Here is a 12,293-nt window from a genome sequence, read left to right on the forward strand (position 1 = left end):
AGACTATAATATTGGGTGACATCCTGTGGAAAGAGCCAGTATAGGTCTGGGTGAGGGGATCTGTTATGGGAGACCTATTATGTAAATGGACTAAAGAAAATCGAAATCGAAAAGAAGTATCCCTGGTTTTGGCAGAAAACTATCACCACTTCCTGCATCTATTATTTTGTTTGTTTTTCATAAGAACCTTAGGAACTGAGCTGTGCCAGTGGCAGTATCCCCATTTTATAGATGACCCCATTTTATGGACTGACTACTGCTTACAACACAAAGTGACTTACATGTGCCTCTTTTTATTTCTCTTCCAGTTTTTGACTGAAAAGGATAAAGAATTTAGTTCAGCTCTGTTACCCTTCTCATTTTTTGTTTCTTTTGCAGTAAGCAATGACTACAGGATGGTGAGGAAATCATCCCCTTTCCTGAGCTCCAATTCTCTAATCTGTAAAAGTGAGAACTGGATCAAATGCTTTCCAATTTTTTTTCAGCCCTGCCCTGATCTTCTATAATTAAGAGTCATTGGAACCAGCAGTTAGCATAATGGCTATGTCACTGGACTCCCATGTAGTTTACGGTGCTTCAAGTCCCGGACCTGGTGGCTTAAACTCATGCCAGGCGCATGTGCGTGCGTGCCCAAGATCCCGAGAGGAGAATGGAGGAGAAGAGATTGCGGCGTGACCATCCCCACAGGGGGTGATTTCTCGCTTTCTGTTTCTCTGTCTCCCTCTTTCTTTCTGGTGAGCACACGCACCCTACAGCAAAAACCTCTCAAAAAAAAAAAAAGTCAATGAACATGGTCTGTTAATCATGTATGCAATATCTGGTTATCTGGTTCCTTTAGCTACATAGTTTTGCAGTGGAAACAATACTGCAGTCTCTATGTGAATCGATGAAGAGTTAAAGCTTAAATTTGGACCTCATGGTAGTAACAGTGACTTGTGCAGGAAGAATTTTAAGGTTTCTTTGGCCAACGCCTTGCATCAACACCAGCAGTCCAGAAAACTGCTGCTCATGCTACATGACTGACTGACTACCCCTTCACCAGTGATGCTAACTGATTGTGATATCGCTGAAGGAAAAATGGAAGCACATTTGTCCCTTCAATCCATAATTGGCCTGACACCAAGTCCCAGGAACCATGCACATCAAGTCTCTCTCTGTTGGTAATAAATGTTGTATGTGTCATCTTATCTGGCCCTGATTAGGCTGAGTGTTTCTTTTTTGCCTAGGACTATTTTAGTCATTTTCTCTTTCAACCTTCATTTTTAGGGGACAATTCAGACAGATTGCATTGTGCCAGGGCTGAGTTAACAAAGATTTGTTTTGTTCAGAAGCTAGGTTGGGCAAAAATTACATTTATTAGTCACTTGTGTACCTGATTAGGAAAAACAAGCCATCTGACTAACAGCTACATCACCCATGGACAGTGTGGGAGGACAGAAAAAGCCTGGGCTTAGAGTTCAAGACAATTTTGGGTGGTAATCTCATCTCAGCTCTGTCACTTACTAGGTATGTGATGATTTTTAGAAATCCATGCATAGTTTTTTCATAACACATTCTCTGTGAAGTTTTTGAAGGCCACTTATATAATTTATAGACACTCTTAATAGTAACCACTTCATATTATTGATGGAAGAATATGATATAACATATGTAAAACATCCCAGCACAGTATCTGGCACACAAGAGGGCCTCAATAAGCAGTATCTGTTGCTATAACCTGGGCTGTGTTATGACTCTCTACTACTCTATGCTGCAGTGGGACAGCTTTGAATGAATGGTGAGAGACTAGGGTGTAATCAGGACAAGAGAGAAGCCTGTCACAGAGAAGGTGCTCGGAAGCTCTCTAGGGCACTGAAGTCACTGATTTTGAGACCAGCTATGCCACTTTCCAGATGCATGATTCTGGGCTAGTTTACTTAACATTCTGAGCTTCAACTTACTCATCTGGAAAATGGGAATACTAGTTCCTGCCTCACGGGATCATTGTAAGGATTTATAAAGGCAACACTTTTTTTTTTTTAGAACGTTTTTGCCATAGGGCATGTGCACTCACTAGAGAGGAGAGAGACAGTGAGAAGGAAAGTGGGAAATCACACCCCTCCATAGGGAAATGCTATGCCACAATCTATTCTCCTCCATTCTCTTTCTGGAATTTTGTGCCCAGTGTTATTTTCAAGCCACCAGATCTAAAACTCAAACTGTAGCCTGCTATGTGAGGGTCCAGTGCCTTAACCACTCTGCCACCTGCTGGCCCTAGCAACACGTGGTTTTGAAACAGTGTCGGGGACAAAGCATTCAATAAATGCTAGCTATTATTTTATTATAGAGTCTAAATAATCCACCTATATATCAAATGTCTTTTTTTCATGTAAAGCACCTAGAATAGTGTTTGGCACATGGTGGATACTTGATACACATTCTGTTTTTATTTCACCAATGTTTATTCTATTTTAGACACTGTATTAAATGAAAACAGGTCTGGGGAGCGATTATTATTTTTCTCGTGTTAGATGAAGAAATAAAGCTCATGTGTGCCCATGTTTTTTCATTTGGTTTCAATACTATAGCTTGTCCTTTCTCTTCTAGTTGGTATGTGGCAGCTGTATGTGGCTGGGTGGACTTGAGCCTGGACTTGTTGGACTCCTAACCCTACAATCATTATACACCACTTAGAAAATGTTCATTGAATGGGGCAATATAAAGGATTAGCAAAGTTTGGATCAAAGATTGAAGTGAAATGAAATGATTTTCTGAATGCCAAGAATTGTCTTCCATGCTCCATCACCTTTAATAGTCAAGGAAGCCAGAACCTTGCAGAACCTCAGAGTTGAGTCTCTGATATGGTGACACAATACTTACCAAGGTTGCTGCATATCAGCCAAAGTAAATGGTAGGTTCACAAAGCTTTTGCAGTTGTTAATTGTTTTGAAGCATTCCAGGTTCAGGTCAATTTAGCAACTCCATGTTTTATGCAGAAAGGGCCAAAGAGAGCTGGTAATTCTGTTGATCATTTACAAAAGGCAAATAGCTTGAATTTATGGACCTGAACATATATGTTCCACATGTGATTGTGTAACCTTCACTCTGGTGTTTTACTTTATAGATTAGTTTATTCCTGAATGTGTCTCAATGGTTTAATCTCAGCTAGATAAACCCAGTAAGAAAATTCTTCTGGAATTTGTTTTCAGTGTGAAATTGTCGGAATTAAGGAGAATTGTGCTGGTGTTAGTTTCTATAGACAACTTGGCCATGGGAGATACTGTATCTCTGACCTTTATAATAGTATGAACTTTGATGAAAACTATCGTTACCAAGTCTTTCCTAGTGGCAGTGGCAAGGAGTTGTCTTGGTTATTGAGGTATTTAATTTCCTGAATACCATAAGCTATGCTAACTAAAAATCAAATCAGTTCAAAATACCATGCCATCTCAGCTTCCAATCAATCTCTCTCACCAGCTTCTTCTGACCAGAATGTTACACCCCACACCTTTATAGAATTTTTGCAGTGATCAGTGCTTCTATGTGCCAGAGATAGTGCTATGTGCTTTATATACATTATATCCATTCATGGTTATGAGGTTGTATTATACTCATTAACTTCATTTGAAGATGAGAAAAATTGATTCTCAGAGAGTTTGAGTGATTCGACCAGATCACAGAACTAACAGAACTCTGGTTAGAAACTGGACTCATCTGACTCTCTGTATATGCTTGCTCTACTGTACCACATTGGTTAAGACATCCTGGGCCACAAAAGATTTAAGGTACTCAAAATCACCTTTAATATATAATTAGTTAATAGTTTATAATTAACAAAGTAGGTTTAATGATATCAGAGATGAAAGAGTGGAGCTTCTAGATCACCACGGTCACTGTTAAGTCTGTGGGGTAGAATGTGCTTCCTAATCCAGGAATCAAAGGTCTCAGAGAACCTCAGGTTCTAGTGAGCTGAACTTTCTATAGCTGAGATAAACCATTTAATTGAAGCGTAAGATGTATATATGGGATATTTCGGTTCTTTTGTCACCTTTGGGAATAACTTCATCAGTTCTCCAAAATCTAGAGACTGGTGAATACTTCAGGGTCAGTAAACAGGTTCAACTGGAAAAAAGGGAGGATGCTCAAATCATGATAAGAATTGCTTATATCATAAATTAAGCTTTCTCATGGATCTTTCTAGAAAAACCTAAGGTCTATGTCTTGAATATAACATCTGAGAACACTCTGTAAGCCTCATTCATGGAGCACAGTGTCCAGGAACAGGAACCTAAGCTCATTTCCACAGGTGAATTAGAGACGTTTTCCTTGATAAATTTAGAAAATATATGGGGACTAGCAGATGGCATATGGTTATATCGCTGGACTTCCATGTTGTTGACTGGGATTCGAGTCCTGGACCCAGTGACTTAAACCTCACACTGGTCACATGTGCATGTGTGCCCAAGATCCTGAGTGGAGAATGAAGAAGGGATTGCAGCATGGCCATCTCTCTGGGGACTGATTTCTTTCATTCTGTCTCTCTGTCTCTCCAGCCAGTACATGCACCCTATAGCAAAAAATCTCTCTCTCTCTTTACCTACAGAAAGGAATATATGAGGTCTTGAAAGCCATTGTGTAATTGATCCCTTACATTTATTAGAAGCCACATTGTAGGGTTCTTTTCATCATTTAGATTTCAAAGTATTGGGGATTCAGTAAAGTCATGACATATTTTTTATGCAAAAATGCATCATGACTTTTTCTGATGACCCAATATAATAGGATTTTTGAGTATAGATCAGCAATCCACTAAGATTTTCATTTTCATTTATTATTTAGGTTTTTAGAATTTCTTTTCTGGTTATAACTCTTATGTCTTTTTCCTTGACTCTTGTTTCTACTGTGTTTTTTTCCTTCTTGTTCTTCTCACCTTTTATATTATTGATAAAGCTCGTCTGTTTTTTCCTTCAGTTCACAGCTATTCAGCTGTATACTCCATATTTACTAGTTGTTTTAGGTCTGTGAAAAATAAACTGACAAGAAATGGTATTTCATCTTTTGATGAAAAAGCAGTCTTGTTTGTTATACAGATGTTTTATATGAAGAACAGCTAAGCTCTGCTTTGTATCCACTTGGTACATTTCCAAATAATTTGTCTTTTCCTTTGAATACTAAGGTATTCTCTTCTTCATGAACCTCATGCCAGAGCCATGCTGAGGCAGAATTAGGGGCCTGACAAAGGAGAAATACTTACGGCTATTGAGTTTGAAGTAGAACAACTTATGAACTTCCTTCTGCATATGATGAATGTTCTCTTTTTGTTGAGGTTTGGTTTACACAGAGAAGCAGTGTCTAAAGTCTTTACTGAGCTGAACTTGGTTTGCATATTTGCAGTCATGGAAAAAAACCCCAGTCCCTTCAGCATTTTCTCAGCTCCTGAGTGGTAAATTTGTAGCATGATTTTATTCTGCTCTCATCTTTCTTCTAGAGCTTGTGTAACAGCTGCCTCGCATAGTTCAAACTCCCTATCAATGTGGTGACCACATTTTCTAATTGCAAGTCAAGACACGTGGTCTGACAAATTCCAGTGTACTTAAGGAAACAATGGAATGGAATATTTGAAATCCAGGCTGTTGCAGGATGTATACATACCATTCTTTTTGGACAAGCTTTCATGTTCAAATTTTTCCAACATGGTAGTATTTGTTAAAGTCCTTATTAAATGTGCCCAAAGATGCTATGCTTTACTTATTGAACTTTTTGCTTCTTATAACATTGTATAATTGTCCATTACTGAAATTTCAAGTAAGGTTAGTCAAGTTTTAACCCCAGGAAAGTCCTGCTGAGTTCTGCTTGTTCACTCTATCTGTTCCTGTAGCCACTTTGCTACATTGCACAGAGTACTGTGTTTGTATACAGATCATGGAGGTAAGGGGCCATACTGAATACCAATTCCTATCATTGTAAAAGGCATGGTATTATGATTTGTGTAATCATTTCTTTACTATTGTTCATACTTCATACATGAAAATTCAGAGGCACACATACACAGGTACTTTTGACAGTCTTACCATGTCATAATCCCTACTCCTCAGCCTTTTAGTCAGCATCACAGATACTCCTACAGCATGCCCTGCATATTCATCTCAAACTGGGATCTGTACACAGGACCTTCCAATATGGCTTTTGTATTGGTAGTCATGCCCCATTAACTGCACCACTGAGGCTGGACAAGAGGCATATAGCTTTTTCTTTAAAAGAATTATTTATTTAATTCAATTTGTTATTATTATTATTTAATTTGACCAGAAATAAACAGAGAGAGAAAGGGAAAGCCAGAAAGCAAGCTGCCTGGTGTGGGACTTGAACTGTGGTCTGCCATGTGGGAGTTCAGCGCCTTAACCACCACACCACCTGCTGGCCCTGAGGAAAATAGCTTTTAAAAATAGTACAAACTTCTAGGTTGAGAGGGAACAAAGTACCCAAGAAGGAGCTTGTCTACCTGTAAATCCAGGCAAAATGCTTCATTAGGGAGAAGCCATTAATTTTATGGAAAGAGTTCTTTCAGCCTCAGGGTCAAATTCACCTCAGACCACTAGGAGAATCCTGACTGCCTATGAGGTTTAAATGCACAGTAGGATCTTAAATAAATGTTGTGAATGTGTTCTTAGAAACCAGCAGGATTACTTAAAAATTTGAATATAGTCTGAATTCTGAATGTAAAGCATTTTCTTTTTTCTATTTGACAAAATAAACTCTTTTGTAACAGTATATGTTTCTTTCTTTTAGAACCAGAAATTGAATGTTCTTAGCTCCTTGAAGGTCAGGCTGGGAGCTAAGATGAAGATTGGCTTCCATTTACTCTTCTTTCCCAACTTTGGGGAGTCTGAAGTTGCTATTACTGTTCTAAGTTTGTAGCTGTCATTGTGTTGATGCTGAATGAAATCTTTGTTTAGGAAAGAGCAAAGAAAGACGGAAGCTGGTAGAGGTAACTTTATGTTTCTGTTTTAACTGGTGATTCTGGAAAATCAGAGTCTACCCTCACCTCCTGGAAGTTTGCTTAAGGGATCAGGTTGGGATGGTAACTTTCATTGCTGAGGTCTACATAGAAATGACTCTTCTAAGCTCTCATTTCTAAAATTTGTCTTGTTAGAGAAATTTTATCTAGTTTGTCCAGTTACCATTCTTAGCTAAAGCCAATACAACCTCGGTGGAAAAAGTTCTGGGCCTTACCTGCAGGATCTAGATCCCCAGTATTGTAGGTTCCCATATTCTACATTATTTCTGGAAGATGTAGCCTGATGCTCAGAACTATTGGGTGGTCGGAAAAGTCATGGTGCATATTTGAGTTAAAAAACATAGAAAAATACGACATGACTTCTTGATGACCTAATACATGATAAATCTGGTGTTCTCCAATTTTCTTGTACTTCTTTATTCTTTTTTCTCATTCATTCTTTTCTGAAACCACTTAAGACATATTTATTCATCTTTTAATATTTGTCAGGCATTGTACTAGATGTAGAGGATGTAAGTTGTGAATAATGAAAGATCTCAATTTTCAGAAAGCAATCATATAACATAGCAGTTAAGAACACTTACGGTACAATCACACTGCCTGGCTTTCAATTTGGACATTGCCATTTGCCAGTTTTTTTATAGTAAACAATTCACTTATACTTTCTCTATGCCTTAGTTTCTGTGTCTGAAAAATGAGAATGGACAATAATAGATTCATCATAGAGTTGTTATGAGGACTAAATGAGTGACTAGTTCATGTTAAATACTCAGTGAGTTATTTTTATTAAATTATATAAAACTTACATTCTAGTGGACAAAATGCATAATTACAGATAATAAGTTAAGGGATCATGCAAGTTGATGCTTCTAGTATCCTGATACTGTTTATATACCTTTTTCCTGGAAAAAGGATCTGATGGTATAATTTGCATTATGAATTGAACAATCTTAATATATTTTTTATTTCTACAGAAGAAAAACTCACATTAGGTATAAACCAGTTTTTTTTGTTGGTTCCTTTTCTTTATATTTCACAGCATACAAAGGGAATCTTCCCAGTTTGAATATACTGCATATTAGTCTAGTCAAAGACATTACCATACACATTATCCTTAACACATAATTTAACACTTTTGTGTCTATTAAATATTTTTTCTTTTTTTCCCCCTGATTTTGTCTCTCCCACTTCCCACTGCGCATCTTCCTCCCACACTGTCTCTAGTATCTACAGTTGCTCTCCACGTTTTTATACCTTCCAATCTTTCAGTTTCTGTCATAGAGTGCAGACATTCGGTATATATTAAGTGGGAACATGAACCAGTTGTTAAACTTCAGCATACTGTGGAAACATCTTGGAGGCCTCAGCCCTGGAGTCCAAGCTGGCTGCTAGAACTCCTGCTATCATCTCTATTTTCTAGGTAGTAGAATGAAGGAAAAAAGAGGAAAGGGTGTGCCCCCTCTTTTTTTTGTCTTAAAATATTTTATTCATTATAATATATTCATTTTTAAGCTATTCAAAAATGTAAGCCATCATTTGGAGTTAAGCATTCTGTCAGTTACTATATATATTTTTTTGTAAGAAAAAGACTTTTCATTTGTCTTAAGTATACCTCTTTAAGAATTCTGGGATATGGCAATGGATATATAGCCTTGTTAACTGTACTTTCATGGGCAAATATAGAATTCCCTTGCAGCTTTTATATTTCAAGAGTCAATGTGAGAGAGCTAAGGACCTGGGAACAGACAGACCTGAGTTTGAATGACGAGATCACTTCTAACTAGCAGGTTACTTTTGATAAGTTAATTACTTTCTCTGATCTAGAGAGTCTTCATCCGTAAAAAGAAAATATACACCTGTTTTTCATGGTGGTTGTGGTTATTTACAAATAAATGCTATAGAAGAAAGCACCCTGCACAGTGCCTGGATATGATGCATCAACAAACACCAATTTCCTTCCTTCCTCATTCTTCAGAGTATGAGTCAAAATCTTTTGGCTGAACCTGTGTCAATAGAACCCCTCTGCAAGCCCACTTGAACTTAATAACAAAGAAGCACATTAAGAACATTCACAGGGCTTGCTGTTTTCAAAAGGTTGTCCTCAAAATAAACTCCCTGTGTACGTTTTCTCTTTTCTCCCATATAATATCTCTCGGTAAGCAGAAAAAATATAACCCACAAATATCTGTCAAGTAAGCTCATGCTGAATCTTGTTGAGGGGCCTCCTCTAAAACAGACCCCTTTAGCAGAGTATAAACTATTCCATGAGCTCGACTGCTGGTTAATTTACTTACTGGTTGTTAAGACACCAGGCTAAAGAATTGAAAGGATCACATTTGCTTTTCACCTGGAAAAACTGAGCTATTAGCACCCACATAGCAGTATGAAGGATAAAACAGAACAATATGTGTAAGGAGATGTTGGGTCAAAGGATACCAAATTTTAGTTGGGTAAGTGGAGTAAGTTCAAGATGTCTATTGAACAACATGGTGACTGTAGTTAATTCTAGTATATTATATTCTTAAAAATTCCTAAAAGTAAATTTTGTGTTTTTACCACAAAAAAAAATAAATTTGTGAGAGTAATGCATATGTTGATTGGCTCAATTTAGCTATTCTACCATGTATATAAGTTTCAAACATCATGTTGTATAGAATAAATACATGCAATTGTCAATTTAAAATTTGATTAGTAAATTTTAAAATACTGTATTTAAAAGTGAGTAAGCAAAGATTTATACACATTTATACACATGTTTGGTAAATTCTAATTAAAACATTTATTTAGAGCTAATTTATTTTCTTTAAAAATTAAAACTTTTTTTTTTAGATTTAAGGAATTGCTCTTCATAAAGGCACATTAAAGATTTATATAAAAGGTTAATGTATTTATATAAATGCATAAATATTTTAACATTTTCTATTTAAAATGTTATTAAAACACTTGAGAAGATGAAACCTAGACATTTTATAATTCCAGTATTTTGATTTTTTTTTTAATCTGTAGAAACCAGTTACTTCATTTGCGAAAGTTTGTTTTTTCACTTTAGCTTCTCAAAACGAGTACCAGCAAGGACTGTCCTTGGGGCTAGGGTTCAGATCATGATTCCCACATACAGGCTAATGGCGGGACTTAGATAATTCAAGCCATTTGTTCTTTCTGCTGTCGTTTCAGTTCTGGATCCACACACATGTTAGGCATCACTGCTTAAATAATCTTCCTCAAATACTGCTTAAATTCTCTAGTTCAAGACTGAGGAAGCTAATTTCCTGCTCGTAGTCTCTTTGGCTTTGAAAGTCATTTAAATGCCTTTTAGATGCTACCCAGAGTTAGCAAATTCTTACCATGAGCCTGTCACGTGATTTGTCTATTTCATTTCTACCAAGAGGACTATGCCTTAGTTTCTGTGTCTGAAAAATGAGAATGGACAATAATAGATTCATCATAGAGTTGTTATGAGGACTAAATGAGTGACTAGTTCATGTTAAATACTCAGTGAGTTATTTTTATTAAATTATATAAAACTTACATTCTAGTGGACAAAATGCATAATTACAGATAATAAGTTAAGGGATCATGCAAGTTGATGCTTCTAGTATCCTGATACTGTTTATATACCTTTTTCCTGGAAAAAGGATCTGATGGTATAATTTGCATTATGAATTGAACAATCTTAATATATTTTTTATTTCTACAGAAGAAAAACTCACATTAGGTATAAACCAGTTTTTTTTGTTGGTTCCTTTTCTTTATATTTCACAGCATACAAAGGGAATCTTCCCAGTTTGAATATACTGCATATTAGTCTAGTCAAAGACATTACCATACACATTATCCTTAACACATAATTTAACACTTTTGTGTCTATTAAATATTTTTTCTTTTTTTCCCCCTGATTTTGTCTCTCCCACTTCCCACTGCGCATCTTCCTCCCACACTGTCTCTAGTATCTACAGTTGCTCTCCACGTTTTTATACCTTCCAATCTTTCAGTTTCTGTCATAGAGTGCAGACATTCGGTATATATTAAGTGGGAACATGAACCAGTTGTTAAACTTCAGCATGCTGTGGAAACATCTTGGAGGCCTCAGCCCTGGAGTCCAAGCTGGCTGCTAGAACTCCTGCTATCATCTCTATTTTCTAGGTAGTAGAATGAAGGAAAAAAGAGGAAAGGGTGTGCCCCCTCTTTTTTTTGTCTTAAAATATTTTATTCATTATAATATATTCATTTTTAAGCTATTCAAAAATGTAAGCCATCATTTGGAGTTAAGCATTCTGTCAGTTACTATATATATTTTTTTGTAAGAAAAAGACTTTTCATTTGTCTTAAGTATACCTCTTTAAGAATTCTGGGATATGGCAATGGATATATAGCCTTGTTAACTGTACTTTCATGGGCAAATATAGAATTCCCTTGCAGCTTTTATATTTCAAGAGTCAATGTGAGAGAGCTAAGGACCTGGGAACAGACAGACCTGAGTTTGAATGACGAGATCACTTCTAACTAGCAGGTTACTTTTGATAAGTTAATTACAGAAAAATAAAATATACACCTGGTTCTCATGGTGGTTGTGACTACGAATAAAATGCTTTAGAAGAAAGCACCCTGCACAGTGCCTGGATATGATGCATCAACAAACACCAGCTTCCTTCCTTCCTCATTCTTCAGAGTATGAGTCAAAATCTTTTGGCTGAACCTGTGTCAATAGAACCCCTTGGCTGAGCCTGTGTCAGTAGAACCCCTCTGCAAACCCACTTGAACTTAATAACAAAGAAGCACATTACAGAACATTCACAGGGCTTACTGTTTTCAAAAGGTTGTCCTCAAAAATGAACTCCCTGTGTACGTTTTCTCTTTTCTCTCATATAATATCTCTTGGTAAGCAGAAAAAATACAACCCACAAATATCTGTCAAGTAAACTCATGCTGAATCTTGTTGAGAGGCCTCCTCTAAAACAGACCCGTTTAGCAGAGTATAAACTATTCCATCAGCTGGATTGCTGGTTAATCTACTTACTGTTTTTTTTTTCTTTCATTTATTTATTTTTACATTTTTGCACAAACATTTACTTTACATATCAAAAAAATTTAGCTCATACTCCATAGTTCTTGGCAGTTTACAAACAACTTTCAAAATTCCAAAATACTGAATTTTAAAGATAATATTCAAAATATTTCTTATAATTTTGTATAATTTTATGACTCTATAAGAACAGAAGCAGTATAGTTTCATATATATATGTGTATATATATATATATATATATATATATACACATATATATATATATATATAGC

This window comes from Tupaia chinensis, unplaced genomic scaffold, assembly GCF_000334495.1.
Source record: "Tupaia chinensis unplaced genomic scaffold, TupChi_1.0 Scaffold145659_1, whole genome shotgun sequence".
NCBI lineage: Eukaryota > Metazoa > Chordata > Mammalia > Scandentia > Tupaiidae > Tupaia > Tupaia belangeri.